Below are 21,700 nucleotides of genomic sequence, written 5' to 3'. Positions count from 1 at the left end.
TCTTAAAAGACAGAATCATAGAATAGGTAATATTCTACTCTGAAGTCAGAGGGAGGTCTCCAGCTCTGTGAATTCTGTTTGTCCTTCTTAATCTGCAAGTTGGGGATAATTCTTATCTACCTTCCTAACAGGTGTTCATGAGAACTAGGGTAAAACAAGTAAAACATTTAGGATGAGTAAGTGCTGAGTGTATTTTAATGATTAATATTATTAGTATAATCAAAATTATATTAGTTTTTCAAAATTATAATGACATATGTCTGAATGTGAATATATATATATATTTACTATTTTAACATATGTAAAAATATTCATCAAGTCAAAGATATCTTCTCTTAATCAAAACCAAAATAATTACTTCATGTGCTTTGAGGAAGAGTTACGATGAGAGCCTTTAATGATTGGAAGATGAAGCGCCTTTGCTCTGAAATCTGACACAGAACAAGTATGGTACATGAATTAGGTTTTATTACATTTTTATCCTCTTACCTTTGTAATTGCTTCAAGTTGTTTCACCACTGGTTAGGGTGATTTGCGAGGGCAATTTATGATGCCAAAATGATGTCAATGAAAGTCTGGACTAATGATAAATGATGTCAAAACCTGAGAATGTAAATGCAAATTGTAGTTAGACTAAGAAAAGTTAATGCCAAAGAGCATATTAAGCTAACACTACATTTGAAAGACTTTATGGGAAAAAATTAAAGAAAGAAGATGAGTTATGTGCTATATAATTGTGTCTCAGTCCTCTCTATGCCTGACATTTTTTAGACAAATTGATCATAAAAATTAAAGTAAAACGTGGTTCTCAGTCTGTGACTTCACTGTACTGAGTAAAGTGGACAATTTGCTGGTGCCCAGAAGAAACCAGGCCCACCTCCATTGTCCCTGCATGAAGCCCAGAAGGAACCTTCAGACCATTGTGTAAGACCTGGGGGACCTCTGAGTCCCCGTGTTCCAGTGAGAGCTGGAAAAGGTCTTGGGGTGGGGGTCACCAAATCCCAATCCTTCCCTTTACAGGGTGCAAAATTGAGGCCCTGGCGCTTCATGTGACTTGCTTAAAGCAATATAGCCAGCTAGCTGCAGAGCTGAACTAGGAGGCCCGTTCCATTGTGCTGCAGGAATTCTCAGCCCTTCTCCCTCCCCAGTCTTCCCCATCTGGGCTCTTCTCCCTCCATCCCCAGCTGACCCTGCCCTTCCCTCCAGTGGTTATTAAATCCTAACATCTTAGGCCAGGTTTGGCCTGGGCCCTGAGGAGCAGTCACTAAGGGGGGCAGCTCCCAAGGAATGCAAATGACCTGAGGATGGACTCGCCTGGGAGTCACTCCTGTGTCAAGGTCTGCCTTGTGCTCTGTTGTTTTTCTCTGACTCGATGATTTGGCATTGCTAAAGCATCACAGGCCTCGGAGAGCAAGTGGAGAAGATGCCTTTTGGACTGGAAGCCCTTCCTTCACAACAAGGCCAGCTCTGGATGTTGTGTGTGGTTTCCTTGGTGCTGTATTTTAGCAATGACTGTGCTTTTGATCACAGTCTGATAAATGTCCCAAAGGCCTGACTCAGAGCCACAGTCTGGAAATGATGCAGGGGGCAGTGAGCCCAAAGACACAAAGCTGTCCCGGTGGGCACGCAGGGCTTCTGCCTGAAACAGCCACCTCCCAGCCTGCTCTGGCCTCACGCTCCCTGCACCTGCTCTTGGGTGGTGGCCCCATATGGGGAACTGCACCCTGGTGGAGCACTGGTCTACCTCAACCTCCCTCTCTAGCCTAGTCCAGCCTTGCCTGCCAGATGAAAGCCCAGCAATGCCTGCATTGTTCACTCTTCTGAATCTGCCAGACTCTCAGGGTGCTGGTAACCTGAACTTAGACCCTCATGAATCCCCACTTGCTGGTCTCCAGCAACTCTGCTCACCTGCCTTGTAGCCCAACAATGTTATTGCCTCCTAATCCCCCTGTCACTTGAATATTTTTGTGGTTCTTTGTTTGCAGAAGCCTCAGAAACTAGGTGATTTTAGAAAATAAATATGATCTCATTAAACCTACATGATGACCCCTGTTGTGAGCCAGTCTCTTAAATTAGGACATTCCAGAGGTGGAAAGAGACAGCCTTGCCATTCGTTTGAACAAATGAATGTCTTTGTCCGGCCAGGTAGAAATGGGGACTTTTTCATAGATGACCCCATCTCTCCATGAGGTTGAAATATTTTCTCTTTCTCACCATTAGGTTGATGCATAAAGTCTCCCAATTAAATGCTAAAAATTAACATAGCTCTCCCAGTGAGGATTCCTGCTATACACAGACCCCTACAGGGCAGGCAGGTCACTTCAGGCTTCCCTATAAAGATGAGGAGGGTGATGCCACCTTCTTTTCAATTGCTGTTGAATTAAGCCCATATTCTGCATTGAACAGAGGCAGAAACTTGGGAGTATCATTTAGGAACTCAAAATAATTGAGAACATTACTCAGTCATAATGAGCATTACTCATTAGTCCAAAGCTCCCAGAGTCAGGGTGGAGGGAGAGGGATGAGTGATAAAGTTGAGAGTTTTCCTTGTCATTCCTTTAAGTCTGAAACCAGACATTCTAGCTTTGAAATATCTGTTTCTGAGTATCTATAGGAATGCCCCATGAGGATCAATGTCACCATTCAAAATTGTTTAATAAGCTATCCTTATATGGTGATGTGATGAACACCAACCAGATCAGGCTAACTGATCACAAATGCAGCTCTCCTGAGCTCATCAAGCTGCCAATTGACAGAGATGTGCACTGTTGGACTAACAAGAGAATAGGATGGCCCCCTGATGTACGTTTTCCTAGCACCCAACACTTCAGTTGTCATAACCCTCACTCAACATCTTTGTGATTAGTGATTATTTGTGTGACATTTTTCCTCCCCAATAGGCTATAACCTCTGTGAAAACAGACCTTGTCTCCCTGGATCACAGCTATATCCACCAAAGCCTGGCACAATGCCTGACATTCAGTAGACACTGATGAATGAATGAGAGATGGATTGATGATGGATGGATGGATGGTTGGTTGGATGGATGGATGGATGAATGGATGGATGGATGGAGCTCAGTGTATTCATATTGTGGTCTTGCATTCATTTTCCAAAGAAAACATATTAGGAGTAGCATGCTGACACAACATGGAATTGGGGAGAAATTGCCCTTCCTCCAATTTAGTTGAAGAAAGTCTCACAAGTAATTTTTAGACATCTCTAAAGAGTGATGACCATATTTTGCTGATTAAATTTCTTTTCTATTAGCCCTTTATTTAGTGAAATTTCACTTCTGATATTTTCTTCTGTCTTATTTCATTCTAGTCTTTATTCTAAGTTTGATTTATTATTTGTTGTTTTTGTTGCTATAATGTCCCAGAATCTGTGGCAATGGGCTGTTTATAAATTTTACCTGAAGAAACTGCATAATATTCACACCTACCCAAGATATCATTGAGATATGATGCATTCTCTTGGGCTGTCATAACAAAATACAACCGACTGGGTGGCTTAAGCAACAGAAATTTATTTTCTCACAGTTCTGGAGGCTAGAAGTCCAAGATCAAGGTACCCCAAAATTTGGTTTCTGGTGAGGGCTCTCTTCCTGGCTTGCAGTCAGCCACCTTCTTGCTGTGTCTTCACATGTTCTTGTCTTTGTTCACATGGAGAGAGAGAGAAAGAGAGCAAGTTCTCTGGTGTCTTCTTATAAGGACACCAGTCCTGGATTGGATTAAGGCCCTATTCTTATGACCTCATTTAACCTTAATTATCTCCTTAAAGATCTTATTTACAAATACAGTCACATAGAGGGCTAGGGCTTCAACATAGGAATTTGAGGAGAAGGCAACTCAGTCCATAACACATGACAAATGGAATTCCTAAGACACTCCAAATTCTTTGCCTTTGGCTCCTCTAGCATTGCCCATCACCCTATGTGCATGTGCAGGGCTTATCCATATACCCTTTCAGGTTGAACAGGTGCTGTGTCCTGCAGCCACTGGAAAGTCCACAGCAAAATTTCTATTTTGATAACAACTCTTATTAAAAGATGAAGAGTGCCTTTCTAGTGGGTTTGTGTCCAGACCCTGAATCTGTGTGCCCTGTTTTGAAATAAAACATTATGTGGAAACATTTATCAGATGGGTATCAAGCATTCTGCCCAGTTTTCTATGACTTGGTTTGGAGAGTGGACTGACCCAAACCTTCAGAAGAGAGCCCCTGGGGCTTTCAAGAGGCTGGGGAGGATGTAGAACCATCCTATCTGGAAGGAAAGCCATTTTCCTCTACCTCCCCTCTGACTCCCACCTCCTCCCAGGTCCTCCTTACCTGGATGACCATTGCCTGGCTTCCAGAAGCACAGCAAGAGGCTGCTGGCTTCCTCTTCTCTTTTTTATGTTCAGGTAGAGCTGAAACCATCAGGCATGAGGATGTGTGCTGACTTGGAGTGGACGGACCCACCGAAGTCATGTCTGCCCTTGGCTCAGCCATAACTCTGGGGCTGAGTGACAGGGAAGTGGGAGGAGACACCACCAACTCTGGCATCTTGAGAATGGACATTCCCTGGTGCAAGTGAACTGGGCTCACAGCTTATCGAATGCCCATGATTAAAGAAAAAATACACTGTACTGCATAGATAGGACCGAGTCTGTTCTCCATTATGTATAAACTTTTCCATTATCTTATATGAATCCAAGAGGCATGGTGAAATGAAATTTACATCTCTATTATTAATTACCAGTTTCTTTGTTCTGTAAAGGTGTTCTTCTACATCCATCAACTCAGAGGATGTTATCATTTCTGTATCGATTATTTAAAATGCACCAAAATAAAAAAGTAATAAGAATTCAAGTTCATGATGATTTTTCTTTTCCCACAGGAGTGAATTCTACCCATGATGATATCATATTCTTGCTTCTGAAAGGAATAAACCTTTAAAAATAAATGCGTGGTTGTCCCAGTTACAGAAATGGATTTTTTAAAGCCCCAAGCTTGTGATCATTACCATTTGTGGATAGAAACATAGCAGAGGGTTTTTCAATAAAAGTTATACCCCTAAACAAATAACCTTGCTGCAAAAGAAACTTCGTGCTTCTGCTCAGAGACAGGTGTCTTGCTAAAATTACTTCTCTGTTTTCTGTTCCTTCACAGTGGAGATGCCATTGCCTTTGAAAAATCTACTAATTATAACAGCATTATCCAACAAGAAGCAACAGTGAGTGTTAATCAAATAGATTTACTATAATAGACCCAGATCTAGCAATACCAGTGATTGCTTAATTCAATCCAGCTGTTTTTCTGTGTGTAATGTTCTTACTCTAGGTAGCTCCTAACCATTCACCCATCTGACCATAAATGTTCAGTGCCCACCACTTTCCACATGCTGTGCCAAGACAGACATAGTCTCTGTCCTTAAGGAACCTACTGTTTGGCTGCACATTCCCTGCTTAACTGTGTTTCTTCAGCTAAAATTAAAAAGGATATATAGGCTGTTGGCAATAAATGTGTCTGAAGTGTCTCCCTATTACAGTTACAGCTCTGAATTAGGACACCAGAACTATGAATAACTAATGTATGACATCATGAGTTGATTTTATTTTAGTGGGCCAAAACGATATGATAGTACTTGGATACTGTCTTAGTGCGAGCTGCAAATTACCATTGACAGGATGGCTTCAACAACAAACATTTATTTCTCACAGTTCCAGAGGCTGGAAGTCCCAGGTGCCAGCATCGCCAGGTTACGGGAGGGTCCTCTTTCAGGCTGCAGATGACTCCTCATTGTGTCTCACGTGGTGAAAAGAGAGGGAGCAAGCACTAATCTCATTCATGAGAGCTCCACTTTTGTGACCTAATTACCTCCCAGAGGCCCCACCTCCAAATACTGTAATGTTGGGATTAGAGGTTTTTTGTTGTTGTTGTTGTTGTTGTTGTTTTGAGATGGAATCTCGTTCTGTTGCCCAGGCTGGTTCAAGTGATTCTCCTGCCTCAGCCTCCCAAGTAGTTGGGATTACAGGCGCCCGCAACCACGCTGGCTAATTTTCTTATTTTTCGTTGAGACAGGGTTTCACTAAGCTGGCCAGGCTGGTCTCAAACTCCTGACCCCAAGCGATCTGCCCCCCTCGGCCTCCCAAAATGCTGGGATTACAGGAGTGAGCCACCACGCTCAGCCAGGATTAGGGTTTTAACATATTACCTGGCGGGGGGCGGTGGGGATACCAACATTCTGACAATAACAGATACTGTCTTGTTGACAAGTGTCATTGAACAGATAACCATTTATAAACATGTTTAGTGACCAGCCCTCTTCAGGGCTGAATGGGTTGTGAAAGAAAAGCTAAAACCAAACAAAGTCCCTCTACTTAAGTAGGACACAGTTTTGTAGTTGGGAAGCTAAGATAGACGTGGAACAATGGGTACCAGGTCGAGTGGGCAGTGCAGGCCATGGGTGGTTTGGGAACTCCAAATTGGGGGTGGAGGAGAGGGGCTATGGGAGGCAAGAGTGATTAGAGAGGGCTGCACTCAAGAGTGCGGTTCCTACTGTTGTGACAAATTAGCACAAAGTCAGTGACTTAAAACAACACAAATTTGTTGTCATACAGCCCTGGAAGTCATAATTTCAACACCATTCTTACCAGACTAATATCAACGTGTTGGCAGAGCTGTGTTCCTTCTGGACATTCTAGGGAAGAATCCATTCCTTCCCTTTTCCAGCTTCTAGAGGTCACTCCCATTCCTTGGCTCATGGCCTGCGCCCCATCTTCAAAGCCAGCAAAGACAGGCCAGACCCTTCTCATGCTGCAGTCTGTCTGGCTCCCTGCAGCTGGGAAAGGTGGCCCTTTCTAAAGCACCTTTGTGATGACATGAGGCCACTTGGATAAGGCAGGAAACCCTCCCATCTCAAGGTCCTTAACCTTAATCACATCTGCAAGGTCCCTTTGCCATGCAAGGGAACATATTCATAGGTTCCAGGGATTAGGATGTGGACATTTTTGGGGTGGAGGGGCCTGATTCTGCCTGTCATATTATCCTTGAGCTAGTCCTGAAGGGGGTCACTGGCTCCTCACTTAGGAGGGTGTTCATTTTGAGGGTGTAGCCTGCATTGGAGCTGGGAGGTGATGACAAACGTGTGTGGAAGCCAGCGTGCATATGCTGGGGAGCAGCGCACTGGGCGAGGTGGGTGGAGAGGACCAGAGGGCACAGAGCTTGTCAATGCTAGGCAGAGAACTTGGATTTGACCCAGGAGACCATGGGGCACCATCGAGGCATCTTCAGAAGGGGAGTAACAGGATACATTTGCTTTGGGGGGTGATAATTCTGGGAACAGTGTCTTCAAGGATGCAGGAAGAAGCAAAGGCATTCAGGAGAATTGATGGGGTAATCCAGGGGAGGCAGATGGTGCCTGATGGAGCAGGTGATGGTGGGAAGGTGTCACACATCAGACTCCCAGGGGCTGACACCTAGTGCACGCTCACTAAAGAATGAGTAGATGAATGGTAGCATGTAACTCCAATGACATTTCTTGGGTCTATTGAAAATCTCAAACTGCATTTAATATACCTAAAGAATCCACGTAGAATTTCTCATTTTTTTCTTTGTCATTTTTTAGATATAGCTTTTGTTTATACATATTTGTCATTATGCAGTATTTATTTATTTATTTTATTTTTTAGAGACGAGGTCTTGCTCTTTTGCCCAGGCTGGAGAGCAGTGGCATGATCACAGCTCACTGGAGCCTCCAACTTCTGGGCTCAAGGCATCCTCTCACCTCAGCCTCCTGAGTAGCTAGGACTCCAGGCGTATGTCACCATGCCCAGACATGTTTTTTTTTTTTGTTTTTTTTTTTAAAATTTTTTGTAGAGACAGGCTCTTACTATGTTGCCCATATTGGTCATGAACTCCTGGCCTGAGGCAATCCTCCTGCCTCAGCCTCCAAAAGTTCTGGGATTACAAGCATGAGCCACCACACTCAACACAGTTATTGTTTAAAAGTTGGTGGATTTTTAAAGACTGATATATAATAGATGTATATATTTTCTGGATACACGTGATATTTTGATACATTTCTATACTGTGTAAAGATCAAATCAGTATAATTGGGATACTTATTGCCTTAAACAGGTATCTTTTCTTTATCTGGAGGCAGCCAAATGATTCTCATCTGGGTATTTGAAAATATCAAATAGATTTTTGTGAACAATAGTCACTCTACTAGATTGATCAAAGCCTAGGTCTCATTTCTTCTGACTGTCTGTTTGTACCCATTGATCAACTTCTCTCCATCCCCTTCTTTGCTTTGCCGAATTATTGTTTATGCACTGGAATTCCTCAGCATGCTTCCTGAATGCCTTCTGCTGTAGAGAATCTCCTGCAGGGATCCACACTTTAGTGGTCTGTACTCTACTTTTACTTTAGATTTCTGGTTGTTTATGTTGTAAAGGAAATATTTCAATTTATGATTTTAAAAATATTGTTTGTGAAAGAACAATTCTTTTCACAGTTTTTAATGAAAGGATTATGCCTATAAGTAATGTCTATGGAGGAAGAGACCTCAGGGAATTGACTTCAGGAAATCATGAATTTGCTCTTCATTATGTTGTGTAATAAAACACTTTTACATTTTCCTTGTAATTGTTTATTGAATATCTTAACAGTACATTGTCAGATGTTTTCTTCTGAACAGGTGAAACTGTGTTGTATATGCCATGGTGAAATGTAGAGATTTCTGTAGCATTCAACAAAGAACTGTCGGCCTAAAGCTGCAGTTCTCAGCATGGGCATGCAGAAGGCTCAGTAGGGAAGCTGGTTACACATCTAGAGTTCTTGTCTCATCAGATTCACTAGAGGCCTAGGAACATGGATCTCAAGGGCCCCAAGGGATTCTGATGTGTTTGAGAATGCTGCTTTGGGAATACCAGCAGTAACACCCAGAGAACATTGACATAACCAGGGTGTGAGTGCTCTGGAAAATATGGATGCAGTTGGGGTCTTGCATTATGAGAGGTTAGCCCAGAGTTAAAATTGAGGATTCCTCAGTTCTCTAACAGAACGCCTATGATCAGGCCAATGAGCTTCATGGAATAGCTCCATCCTTCAGTATGATCAACTTGAGCATCATCCATACCCACATACAAGAAAACCCATCTTCTTTTTTTTTTTCTGTTTCAAATTATTATTTATTTAATTATACTTTAAGTTATAGGGTACATGTGCACAACGTGCAGGTTTGTTACACAGGTATACATGTGCCATGTTGGTTTGCTGCACCCATCAACTCGTCATTTACATTAGGTATTTCTCCTAATGCTATCCCTTCCCCAGGCCCCAACCCCTGACAGGCCCCAGTGTGTGATGTTTCCCACCCTGTGTCCAAGCATTCTCATTGTTCAATTCCCACCTATGAGTGAGAACATGCAGTGTTTGGTTTTCTGTCCTTGTGATAGTTTCCTCAGAATGATGGTTTCCAGCTTCATCCATGTCACTACAAAGGACGTTAACTCATCCTTTTTATGGCTGCATAGTATTCCATGGTGTATATGTGCCACATTTTCTTTATCCAGTCTATCACTGATGGACATTTATGTTGGTTCCAAGTCTTTGCTATTGTGAATAGTGCCGCAATAAACATACGTGTGCATGTGTCTTTATGGCAGCATGATTTATAATCCTTTGGGTATATACCCAGTAATGGGATCACTGGGTCAAATGGTATTTCTGGTTCTAGATCCTTGAGGCGGCACCACACTCTCTTTCACAATGGTTGAACTAGTTTATAGTCCACCAACAGTGTAAAAGCATTCCTATTTCTCCACATCCTCTCCAGCACCTGTTGTTTCCTGACTTTTTAATGATCACCATTCTAACTGGTGTGAGATGGTATCTCATTGTGGTTTTGATTTGCATTTCTCTGATGACCAGTGATGATGAGCATTTTTTCATGTGTCTGTTGGCTGCATAAATGTCAAGAAGACCCATCTTCTGATGACTCCGAATAAAGCCAATATTCTAAAGTGTGGTGTGAATGAGGCTTAGACAGCACCCAATAGAGAGACTCCTTTGAGCTGTCCCCTCTGTGTTCCTGCTTTATGTATTTATTTAGACATCTATACCCCTACATCATTCCAACAGTATTAATGGGGGAAGTTTTAACATGGCATCTTCATAATATTGTGTGCATAGTATGCATTTTCTCCAGGGAGAGGGTCAGTTGCTTTCATCAGATTCTTAAAGAGGTTCAGAATCACAACAGAGTTATGAAATACAGACTTTAGGGCACTGAGAGGACAGTTAAGCATGCTCTCTAAACTTCCGTGATCCCCAGTGCAGTACTGGTTGACACTGGGGCATCGGAGAGGAGGAAAACACAGTGGTGCCTGTTTTGAGTGTGTGCAGCACTGTGTGGGATGGTGGCTGAGCTCACTCCTCCTGTAAAGGGTGGGCACAGGTGGTTAGAGAAGCTGCCATGCCCTCACATGTCTTATAGACAGGAACCTACCAAAACCCACAGAAGCAATTCTATAAGTGAGTAGCTTAGTGAGGCTTAGGGTGCGTAAGGACTGGGCAGGCTAAGGATGGAATGCTGACCTTGGAACTATAGGGTCAGAGAGCGGGTCATGAGGTTTGAGAGAATGAAAAGTCACAGTCTGGCGTAGCAGGGTTGGCCGCTCAATTTTCAACTTGGAGGAATTCTTTCATCCTACTTTATTGTAAGTGAAATTATTTAAAAGCAGTCTATGACAACGCTGAAGAAATCATTTCAAATAAAATTGATACCCTTTATTCAGACCAGGAGGAGACCTCATGCCTCCCCATGCCCAGAGGGGACAGCAGCATGAGTGACACAGGGAGGCAGGGAGGAATGTTGCACTTGCTTTCCGCCATGCCACCTTTCTTCCTCCTTCCCATCCTGTAATTGGTTCTTTTTTTTCTTTTTTTTTTTTGAGATGGAGTTTTGCTCTTTCTCGCCCAGGCTAGAGTGCAGTGGTGTAATCTTGGCTCACTGCAACCTCCATTTCCTGGGCTCAAGCAATTCATCCACTTCAGCCTCCCGAATAGCTGGGATTACAAGTGTCCGCCACCACACCCAGCTAATTTTTGTATTTTTAGTAGAGACGGGGTTTCACCATGTTGGCTAGGCTGGTCTTGAACTACTGACTTCAAGTGATCCACTCACCTCAGCCTCCCAAAGTGCTGGGATTATAGGCATGAGCCACCACGCCTGGGCCTGTAATTGGCTCTTCTAAAGGAAAGTCCATGCTCCTCATTTTCCTTGTTTGCAATGGCCCTGAGATTTCTCATACAATGAACCATTGTTATGATATAGGCAGGATGACCCAAACAAGGTATGATTTCATTTCAAGGAGGAACAATTACATGGACAAGGGTTGTAGAAGTGTATTGTGATATTAAATAATTCATAGATAATAGTCTTATTGTACATTGCTATAGAGGATTTGTAAATGGATGATCCCAAGAGAGATACATTTGGTAATACATTAAATCCTATCCCTTCCCTGATGTCCATCGTTCATAGAATTATAGACAAAAACTAGCAGCATTTGGAGTAAAATATGAGAGGAAAGTTGCTGGAATCAGTAATGTGTGCAGAGGTGTGGCTAAAAGGTTATACACAATACTAACTTAGAGTAGCGTGATCATAAGATGATTTGTATGCCAAAAAAGTATTGTATTTTAAGACATAATCCATTGCACAAATGATTTTTAGTGTGAAGATCATTCACCAATGAAGACAGACCCAGTTGGATCCCCTTTGTCTGAATTCGGGAGATGTCCATTTTTGGAGCAAGAACTGGCAAAGAAATACTCCTGTAATATGGTAGGTTTACACTCATGGGGAGATTAGCCTTTCAGGCTGTGTGATGCTTAGGGCAGTAAATAGCTTCCTTTTGTGCTTGTGGTCATGGCTGTGTCACATGGAATAATGTTTGCCTTTGCCAGACCCATGAGGACCAGCAGCCTTAGCAGCCTTCCCTGGTTTGATGGTGCTCAGGAAGTTCAGGGTTCCTTATCACATCCTATGGCAAGGCTCCTGCTGGGACTGCCTCTTCCCCAAGACAAACAAAGGAACAGATATATGGATTTTCTAGAAATTAGGGCTGGGGATTATGGAGGGGAAAATTGAAGTTTAGAAAAAAAGGTGTCAAAGTTTGGTGGCCTTTGTAGTAGTAGAATAAATCTGCAAATATGAGTTATGACATTGAAATTAAAGCTACATGGACTATCAGCCTATAAGGTCTGCATTAGTTTATAGAAACAAACAAACAAAATGCTGTGGCCCAAGTGAAGGGCCCAGCTATTGTCATTTGAGAATTGCAACAAGACCAGCCTCTGAGAGCTTCAGAAAAGTCTGTGAAGATCAGTTCATTTTTGAAAAGGCCCACAAGCTGAAATAATTTTCCATATTCTTCCTAGATGGCCTTCCTTGCTGACGAATACTGCAACTTTTGTCGAGACATTTTACGAAATGTGAGGAACCAAGAACTTGAGAGGGTAGGGTTTTATCTATAAAATACAAGCATTTATGACTCCTTATTAATCATTTTTATTTGATGAGACTCCATCAACCGATGTCCAGTGGTAACCCACTGCACTGAAGTGCTTACATGCTATGTGCCTATCTTGTAGTCATTGAGTTCTGGAAGGTGAGATTGATTTTCAGTGTAATCAGTTGGAAATTCTCCAAGGTGCTAATACAGATAACTTTAGGCTCTAAATACAAATTCAGCTATTTTTTAGATCCTAATTCTGCTCATTTTGAATAAAGTATTGGTAATAAAATTCACCCTGGAATTTTCAGTGGTGCCGAAGAGCCATTTTATTGATATGCCCTAACTGAAGATGGAGCAGGACTTCACAGCTGAGTGATCTGGCATGGGTATTGTCACGATTGGATTTAATCCTAGAATTGGCTGTGGAAAACATGAATAAATCTTTCAGCTATTCTGAGTTTCATCTTCTGCAGTGTGAGATGAAAATCCAAGGAAACAAGTGCACATTCAAATGAGAATTTTTTCCTGATGCTTCAGTATATTCTAAGCACTTCAACTTTGGGTGATAACGTTCATTCAGCACGAGCGCATTTACTACCTACTTGGTGTAAAGCATTGTAGTGAGGGAGAGACCAAGATGTCTTCAGGATGGCCCCTGTCCTGTTGATGCAATGTTACAAATACCCATCCACACTGGATATCTGACATATTCCTTTCCTTCTTCACTTACTCATCAAATACGTATTTAATTCCTACCCTGTGACCGACACTGTTACCAGGACTAGGAAAGTATTCTCCATAAGGCTTGAGAAGTTAGTATTTGGTAATGAAAGGAGCAATATTATCCAATAAATATGATGCAATGTGGAAAGTTCTAGAATAGCTGCATGATTAGACTATTCTGGGTGCCCAGAGAAGGGTAACAGAGAAGGCCAGGGAGTGCTTCCAAAGCAGGCCACGTTGCTGCTGACTCTAGTAGGAAAGGCAGAGGTGCAATAGACAGAAAATGGGGTAGGAGAGGGATTCCAGGTAGAACCCATGGTGCAGGTAAAGGCAGCATGATGTTCACGGGCATGATGTGACAAAAAGGTCACTATGACTATATTTTATTATTTCTTTTTTTCTTTTCTTTTTTCTTTCTTTCTTTTTTTTTTTTTTTTTTTTTTGAGACGTAGTCTTGCTCTGTCACCCAGGCTGGAGTTCAGTGGTGCGATCTCGGCTCACTGAATCTCCACCTCCTGAGTTCAAGCAATTCTCCTGCCTCAGCCTCCCGAGTAGCTGGGACCACAGGCGCCCACCACTATGCCCGGCTAATTTTTTGTATTTTTAGTAGAGACGGGGTTTTTACCATGCTGGCCAGGCTGGTCTCAAACCCCTGACCTCAGGTGATCTGCCCACCTCAGCCTCCCAAAGTGCTGGGATTACAGCTGTGAGCCACCGTGCCCAGCCTAGATTTTATTATTTCTAAAGAAGAGAAGCCAGAGGGGAGGTGGGAAAGTAGGCTGATGCTAGAAGGGGCCTCGGATGCCCCAGGAAGAACTCTTGACTTGTTGAGAAGACAGTGGGGGAGCAGTGACAATAGGGCTTGGCCGTCGTGGAACAGAGAGGCAGCGAGGAGGTTTTGTCACAGTTGAGGTGAGAAGCAACAAGGGTCGGTTCTGGGGCAGTGACAGTGATATCACAGATTAAACAGGGGCAGGTTAGAGAAATATTTCAGAGGCAATCGCAACAGGGTTTGGTGACTTGGACGCGGGTGGTGAGGGGTGGGCAGAGACAAGTCTGTGGTAGTGGCTCCACCCAGACCCCCCTTCCCCAAAGCTCCTTGCTCCAAGGTTCCCAGCCTGAGAGAAAAGGGATTGCTACACCCTGTGTTGTATTTTTCAGAGTGTCTTTGGAGAAGTCCTCTCTAGAATTAATGCCTTGATAACAGGATTTTAAATCAGTGCCTGTGGCCATGTAATTCAGGAGTTGACCCTAACTTCCATGACAACCGATGCATGGGGCCAGCACCTTGTCTGGCATCACTGGCAGGTCCTAGCACCAGGACCAAGGGAGACACGATAAGGTTGTGATGCCTCACAGTGTCTGAGCCTGTGGAAATCCCAAACAGGCAAGAGTCTTTACTGGCGGCGAAGCAGATCGGTCACGTGGTTCAAGAATGGAAACTGATAAGTCAACATGGGAAAAAACAGAAAAGAGGAGCCGCCACGAAGTAGTCCACATAGGCTTTAGAGAAGGCTCCTGTGTAGAACCACACCAGTCTCCTTTTCCTTCCACAGTCGTTAGGCGACTTCTAACTTGATGGCAAGGAAGGGGTCTCTTAGATTAAGTACTATCACACCTTTCTCTGAGCTGAAAAATGATTGAGGCAGTCAGTCAGTCAGTCAGCCAATGAACATTTATTCTCTCTGGGCTGTGCCCTGTGGCCCAGTCCTCATCCTAGTATAATCAACTGGAGCCTCCTTGTGGTCAGAAAGAGCTTCCCTTCTAGAAACTGCCTCAAAAAAATATTAATAATGTTCTACATTATCCCATCCAACTGGCAGGTGCTCTCAGATGGGTTGTTGGAAAGAATTCTATCAAAATACAGCTTGGAAAAGCTGAGAGGCAAAGCTTTACTTGCACTGGAACAAAATTCATCCCATTGTCATCTGGGGCTAAGGAAGTATCTGTGGCAGGGGGTTAGCCTTGGGAGGTGGAAAACGAGTTTTGGCAATATGCTGTTACTTACCCCAGGTGGAGGACTTGCTTACTTCCTTCTGGAAGTCTCTGCAGCAAGACACAATCATGCTGATGTCATTGCCTGATGTGTGCCAGCTCTTTAAATGCTACGATGTCCAGCTGTACAAGGTAGGAGGATGCGTGAGTCTCTAGAGTGTATCCTTTGCAGAAATTGGCAGCAAATGCTGGGTTTGGACCCACAGCTCCACCTCTCTGCAGTCTCCATGGTCCTCTGAGGAGTGAATAGTGGGGTGTATGGACCAGGAGCCATCTGATCTCTGCCTAACACTCAGTTTCCCTTTGTGAATTACCTCATGGACACCAAAAGCCAAAGCACATAGTAACCTCTGGTTCCATATCAGTGAAGTCCGAATTGAGTCGAAGTTCTTTCTCTGGGAATTTCTGTAAAAGAAGACATTCTAAAATGAATAATTGGAATTGTAATATGCTTAACTGCCAGGGCTTTTGTTTTGTTTTGCTTTGCTTTGCTTTGCTTTGCTTTGCTTTGGTTGAAGCGCTATCTCTGAAGTGATTGTATTTGGAGGGTTGTATTTGGAGGGTCAGGTTTACATCTTCTCTGGGTTAAAAAGATGTTCTCCTTCAGCGAGTCACAAGCCTAACCTTTTATTTTATTATTTATAAGGAAACCATCTAGTACTTCCAAGTTTTTAACACAAAGTTTGAAAACTAGAAGCTGGGTTCAGCCCTTAAATACATTTGGATTGACCCACCTAGTATTGGCCAGCATTGTGTGATTTTTTAAAAAAATATTTGAATCAGTTATCAATCTTCTAAAAATATTTGAGGCCAGGAGCGATGGCTCATGCCTGTAATCCCAGCACTTTGGGAGGCTGAGGCGGGTGGATCACGAGGTCAGGAGTTCGAGGCCAGCCTGGCCAAGATGGTGAAACCCCATCTCTACTAAAATTACAAAAAAATTAACCAGGTGTGGTGGCATGCACCTGTAATCCCAGCTACTCGGGAGGCTGAGGTAGGGGAATCGCTTGAACCCGGGAGGCGGAGGTTGCAGTGAGCCAAGATCATGCCACTGCACTCCAGCCTGGGTGACAGAACAAGACTCCGTCTCAAATAAATAAATAAAAATATTGGAAAAAAATTCCAACTGTGGCTGCACCAGCCTAACATCCTGCATGGGAAGCAGTGGCCAGGCTACATGGTGCTTCCCCCTCAACCTGGGTGGGGACCCGCTCTCAGACTTCTTGAGACCCTCCCTGTCCCTGTGGCATGTGTGAGCTTCAGTCACACCTGCACCATCAGCAGAATCATAGTGTCTTGATACTTTTGTTGTAGGGAATTGAGGATGTTCTCCTTCATGACTTCTTGGAAGATGTTTCTATTCAGTACCTGAAATCTGTGCGGTTATTTAGTAAGAAATTTAAGCTGTGGCTTCTTAGTGCTTTGGAAGGTGTCCTGGCCCTCTTGCAGATCTCCAAACTCAAAGGTAGGTTTCAATGACAAAAATAAATTCTGGGCTGGTGCAGTGGCTCATGCCTGTAATCCCAGCACTTCGGAAGGCTAAGGCAAGAGGATCGCTTGAGCCCAGGAGTTTGAGACCAGCCTGGGCAACATAGTGAGATCCTGTCTCTACAAAAAAGTTTTAAAAATTAGCTGAGTGTGGTGGCACACACCTGTGGACCTAGCTACTCAGAAGGCTGAGGAGGGAGGATCACTTGAGCCCAGGAGGTCAAGGCTACAGTGAGCCATGATCATGTCAGTGCACTCCAGCCTGGGTGATGGAGCAAGACCCTGTTTTTAAAGTAAAGAAATACATAAATAAATAAATTCTGTAAGTGTAGATGAAGCACCTGACTTTCACCCTGGGTGGTAGCTTTCAGCGGCTGCCGCATGCACTCAGCTACAGTCCGGAAGGCCCAGCCTGCTCAGGGTTTCTGGCTTTTAGTGCTGGTGATGGATTTTTGTGCTGATCCAGCCACACCCTTTTAAGCTATTTCTCTTTGGAATAATAACATGGACTTTTGGCAGGTCAAGGTGTTCTAGGTGTGGATATTCACCAGGGCATTCTCACACCTGAATTGCACCATCTCTCTGCTGAGTTTCTAGAATGCTTTCCCCTTCTGTCTGGCTGCCAGGCTGCAGTCCCACCAGGCTATTTATCTGTTCAAGGCCTGCAGTGGTTTCCGAGCGTGAGATTGAACTGCTCTGTCAGCTGGTCCAGTTCCCTATAAATCTGTCCTCTTTGTGTCCCTGAATCTCCATGTTCCTTCAAAGGCCAGCCCGCACCTGCCATGCCCTGTCAGATCATCCTGGAAATACCCATTTTCTCCCTCTTGCCTTTGTGCAGTTTTGCTATCATTGCCTGCAGCTCTCAAACTCCCTATGGGGTCCCACCCTTCTTGCCAGCTCAGGGCCATTTTGTCACCAAGCAGGCACCAGTTATTGCCTCACATTTCTGTAAGTCTTGCTTCCTTTGCAATTATTTCCTAGGTAGTGCAGATAGGGGACTTCTCAAAGTGCCTACAGCATAGGACCATGTCTAATCGCCACTCCCCATGACCCCTTCCCCCAGCTGTGTTCACTACTAATGCTGGGTGCCCTGATCCAGTTTGTCCCACTTGGAAATTTTAGGGATGTTGCAGAAGGTGAGACTGGGACTTGCTACAAAGGGGGTCCAAGGAGTGGGGAGCAGAGCCTCGCTCCAGTTTTCCTGTGCTCCTTTAACATCTGCCCGAATTCAAGCCTCTGTCTCTTCACTCTGTAGGCTACTTCAGCAGTTTCCTAGTTGGTCATCCTGCTTCCACCCCCCCTTCCCAGACACACTCCCCTCCACCCCCAGTGATCATTCTAAAACAGCAATTAATCAATTACCAACCTTCCCAGGCCCCCACTGCCCAGATGGCCCACTCTCCTCCACTGCTCTGCAGTCATTCACAGTTTGGCCTCTGGCCCCTTCACAGTTTGGCCTCTGGCCCCATCCCTGTCTCCATCTCCCAAGGGACTCCCATGACCCAACAGTGCTCTTCAGCAACACTAGACAGGCTGTCCCCAGAAAAGGCCCTTATTCCTGCCATTTTCTCTGCTTGGACTGCCTTCTGCCCCATTACTCCTGGCTAACTCCTACCTACGCATCAAAGCCCAGATGAAATGTCACCTTCTCAGTGAAGCTTTCCTCAATACCTTCTTCCAGACAGCCTCCCTTTCTTCCTTGTGCTCTCACATCACATAGGAGCACTTAGCCTGCTTTTGGGATGTGTTTGCATATCTGGTGACCCACCCTCTGGAGCATGAGCCCTTTGTAGGGAAGGGCTGTCCTCTTCCGTCCATCAGCTCAGCAGCCTTCCAGCAAATAGTTATTGAGCAAACACTGCACGAGTGTTCTCCCAAATATTTGTCAAATGAATGAATGCATTCAAGAAGAGAACACCTGTTTCTATGTGTTCCCTTTTCATCCTTTCCTTTCCTTTGATTATTTTCCAAGGAAAGCACTGTAGGATGAGAAAGTTGGGGGTGCTCCTTCGCATACCGGTCTTAGTCCAATCTGGCTGCTGTAGTAAAATGCCACCAACTAGGTGGCAGTATATAAACAACTGAAATGTATTGCTTATAGTTCTGGAGGCTGGGAAGTCCAAGATCAAGGCACCAGCAGATGGGTGTCTGGGGAAGGTCTGCTTACTGGTTCACAGATGGCTGTCTTTTTGCTTTGTCTTCACATGGTGAAAGAGGCAAGGGGTCACTCTGGGGCCTCTAATGCTCTTCATGGGAACTCCACACTCAGGGCCTCATCACCTCCCCAAGGCTCCATTTCCTAACACCATCACAACGGGGGTGAGGTTCAACATATGAAACTGGGGGTGTGGGAGATAAACATTCACATCATAGTAGCACGCATGTCAGATGCTGGGGTTACTTAACTTTTCTGGCACATGAGGACATTTCAGCCAAGTGTCCCCTGCCAGGATCTCCTAGCCACTCAGAGAGGACCCGCAGACACAGGGTGGGGAAGTTGCAGTTTAGCCAGCTGTGCCTTCCTACCCCAAACATGCACCTTCTCTTCCCCACTGCCCACATGAGAACTTGAAGTTATTGTATTAATGGCCACATGTGTTGTTCTTAACAGAAGTTACTCTATTTGTCAAAAGACTAAGAAGAAAGACGTAACTTTCCAACATGGCTAAGGTAGGTTTCAGCCAAGCAGATAGGAGGGAACAGAGCAGTTTCCTGAAAAGAGGTGAAAGCTCTAAGTCCCTGTTAAGAGTGAGTGGTTGCTCTGTCCATCTGGAGGGCAGAGGGCAGGCAGGGTGGCCTTGCCTGGCCACCAGCAGAGGAGTCGAGGTGGGCCCCCGTGACTCAAAGCTAGAAGCCTGCCCCCTTTCCACCCATCCTCAGGAAGGCTCCAATCTCCTGGCTCTCTCAGAGCAGGAGGGAAAGCAGGTCAACACTTAAAAGATGCCAATGGCCAGGCGTGGGGGGCTTATACCTGTAATCGTGGCACTTTGGGAGTCCAAGGCAGGCAGATTACTTGACGTCAGGAGTTCGAGACCGGCCTGGCCAACATGGCAAAACCCTGTCTCTATTAAAAAAAAAAAAATACAAAAACTAGCTGGGCATGGTGGTGTGTGCCTGGAGTCCTAGCTACTCAGGAGGCTGAGGCAGGAGAATCTCTTGAACCTGGGAAATGGAGGTTGCAGTGAGCTAAGATTGTGCCACTGTACTCCAGCCTGAACAACAAAACGAGACTCCATCTCAAAAAAATAAAAAAATAAAATTAAAAGATGCCAGAAGGAGGCCCCACACAGAGGTGCCAGTGTCAGAGGTAACAGGGCCTATGACAGACAGACAGACACACCCTTCACCCATGTGTGTGGCCCGTGGACTCAGTGTGGCCAGGCCGCCAGTTACTTCAGCTCTGACCTTTTCAATCCTGGGGTGATTTAGAGAAAGGTTGAGAAGGGCTGAAGAAAAGATTCTGTGATGCTGGCACCCAGCTCATGGGCTACCAGGAGTCCTCTCTCACGTCCTGCGAGCGCCCTATCGGGATAGGGCCTGGGGACCATCACCCTGCTCCAAATCAGTCTCCAGTGGGAGGATCCCAGCTGTGGCTTCCATGACCCCAAGCTGGGCCCCATCCTCCCAGTGCAGAGCCCTCCCCAGACTCTGAGCTCAGAGGGGTTGTGTCCCACTGCCAGTCACAGCCAGTCCTGTCCTCCAGGGCTCTCACGTCCTGACTCAGTCAGTCTGGAAATGACCCGGCAGTGTGCTCTTCCTCTCAACACAACCAGAGCAGTAAGCGTGGGTTCTGAAGCCTGTCCCTGCTCTAAGCCTTATCTTAGAGCAGGAAAGGCATTCCCTCAGGAAAGTTACTTCACGCCCCAAGAGCCCTCAGTGTCCTCCTCTGTAAAAGGGAGGGGTAACTCGTGCCTTCTCACAGGACTGCTGTGAGGATCACCAAGTGCATCCCAGGCAGATGGACAGTGTTGGGGACTAGATTGTCCCCATTTGACAGCTGAGGATATCACCTCCCAGAGGCCAAATTCCTCATGGCCAAGGCTCCCACGAAGAAGGGACAGCCAGCTTCCGAATCCCACAGCCGCTCCCTCAGGATCAGTGCAGGCTCTACCTACACCTTCCTTGCAGAGGCTCAATCCCTGGGTTCCCTTACTAGAGTCATTCGGGCGTGGGGTGAGTGTGGTGCAGAGAAGCAGCAGCAGCAGTGCCAGACAGCCCTGAACGTGTCTTCCTAGAGATTTGTTCTTTCTTCTTCCAGAAGGGCCGTTCTAGAATGCGTGCAATTTTAACCTTTTCATTCTTGTTTAAGATTCATTTTTAATGGGTAATACCTGCATCAATGTTTCTTTCTCCCCCACAACAAAAATCTTGGCAATTTGGGGGAGAGTTAGGTAAAAATAAAATGACAAGATTGAATTGAGTATTATGCCTCCCCATTATCTTTAGACTATGCGAATGGTATTGAAAAGTAAGAGGCGTGTCAGCGTTTTGAAGTCAGATCTGCAGGCCATCATCAATCAAGGCACTTTGGCTACTTCTAAGAAAGCCCTGGCAAGTGACCGGAGTGGTGCAGATGAACTGGAGAACAACCCAGAGATGAAATGTAATCTTCCTTCTGCAGCTTGCTTTATTGGCATGTTGGGCATAGATCTGGGGCTAGCATGGCCATCATTAACTCATGAATTTCTTAATAGGGGTAGAACTTTATAACTCCGATGTTCTAAGTTTCCTGCTCACACTTCTCTTCCTGTAGTGGGGTGATGAACACCCCAGGGAATGCCCTGTCCCTGTGCTCCCAGGACCTACCCCAGGGCCAGACAGGGCAGCAGTGCTGATACCTGTTAGTTGAGTTAATTAACGATCAGATGAGTGTGCTTGCTGCTTGACAGTATTTATCTCCAGAATATCTCCTGTGGGGGAAAAGTTTAGTTTCTGCATCTGTGTTGTACACACACAGACTCCTGTGTCTCTTCAATCATGCTAAA

At 44.8% G+C, this 21,700-nt stretch overlaps 1 pseudogene; it reads left to right on the top strand.

The window, feature by feature from the left end:
• Positions 1-21,700, top strand: part of LOC112128507 (ranBP2-like and GRIP domain-containing protein 4) — a 144,100-nt pseudogene that overhangs the window by 107,497 nt on the left and 14,903 nt on the right.

This window comes from Pongo abelii, chromosome 12 (assembly GCF_028885655.2).
Source record: "Pongo abelii isolate AG06213 chromosome 12, NHGRI_mPonAbe1-v2.0_pri, whole genome shotgun sequence".
Classification (NCBI taxonomy): Eukaryota; Metazoa; Chordata; class Mammalia; order Primates; family Hominidae; genus Pongo; species Pongo abelii.
This window is presented reverse-complemented; position numbering and strand designations above follow the sequence as displayed.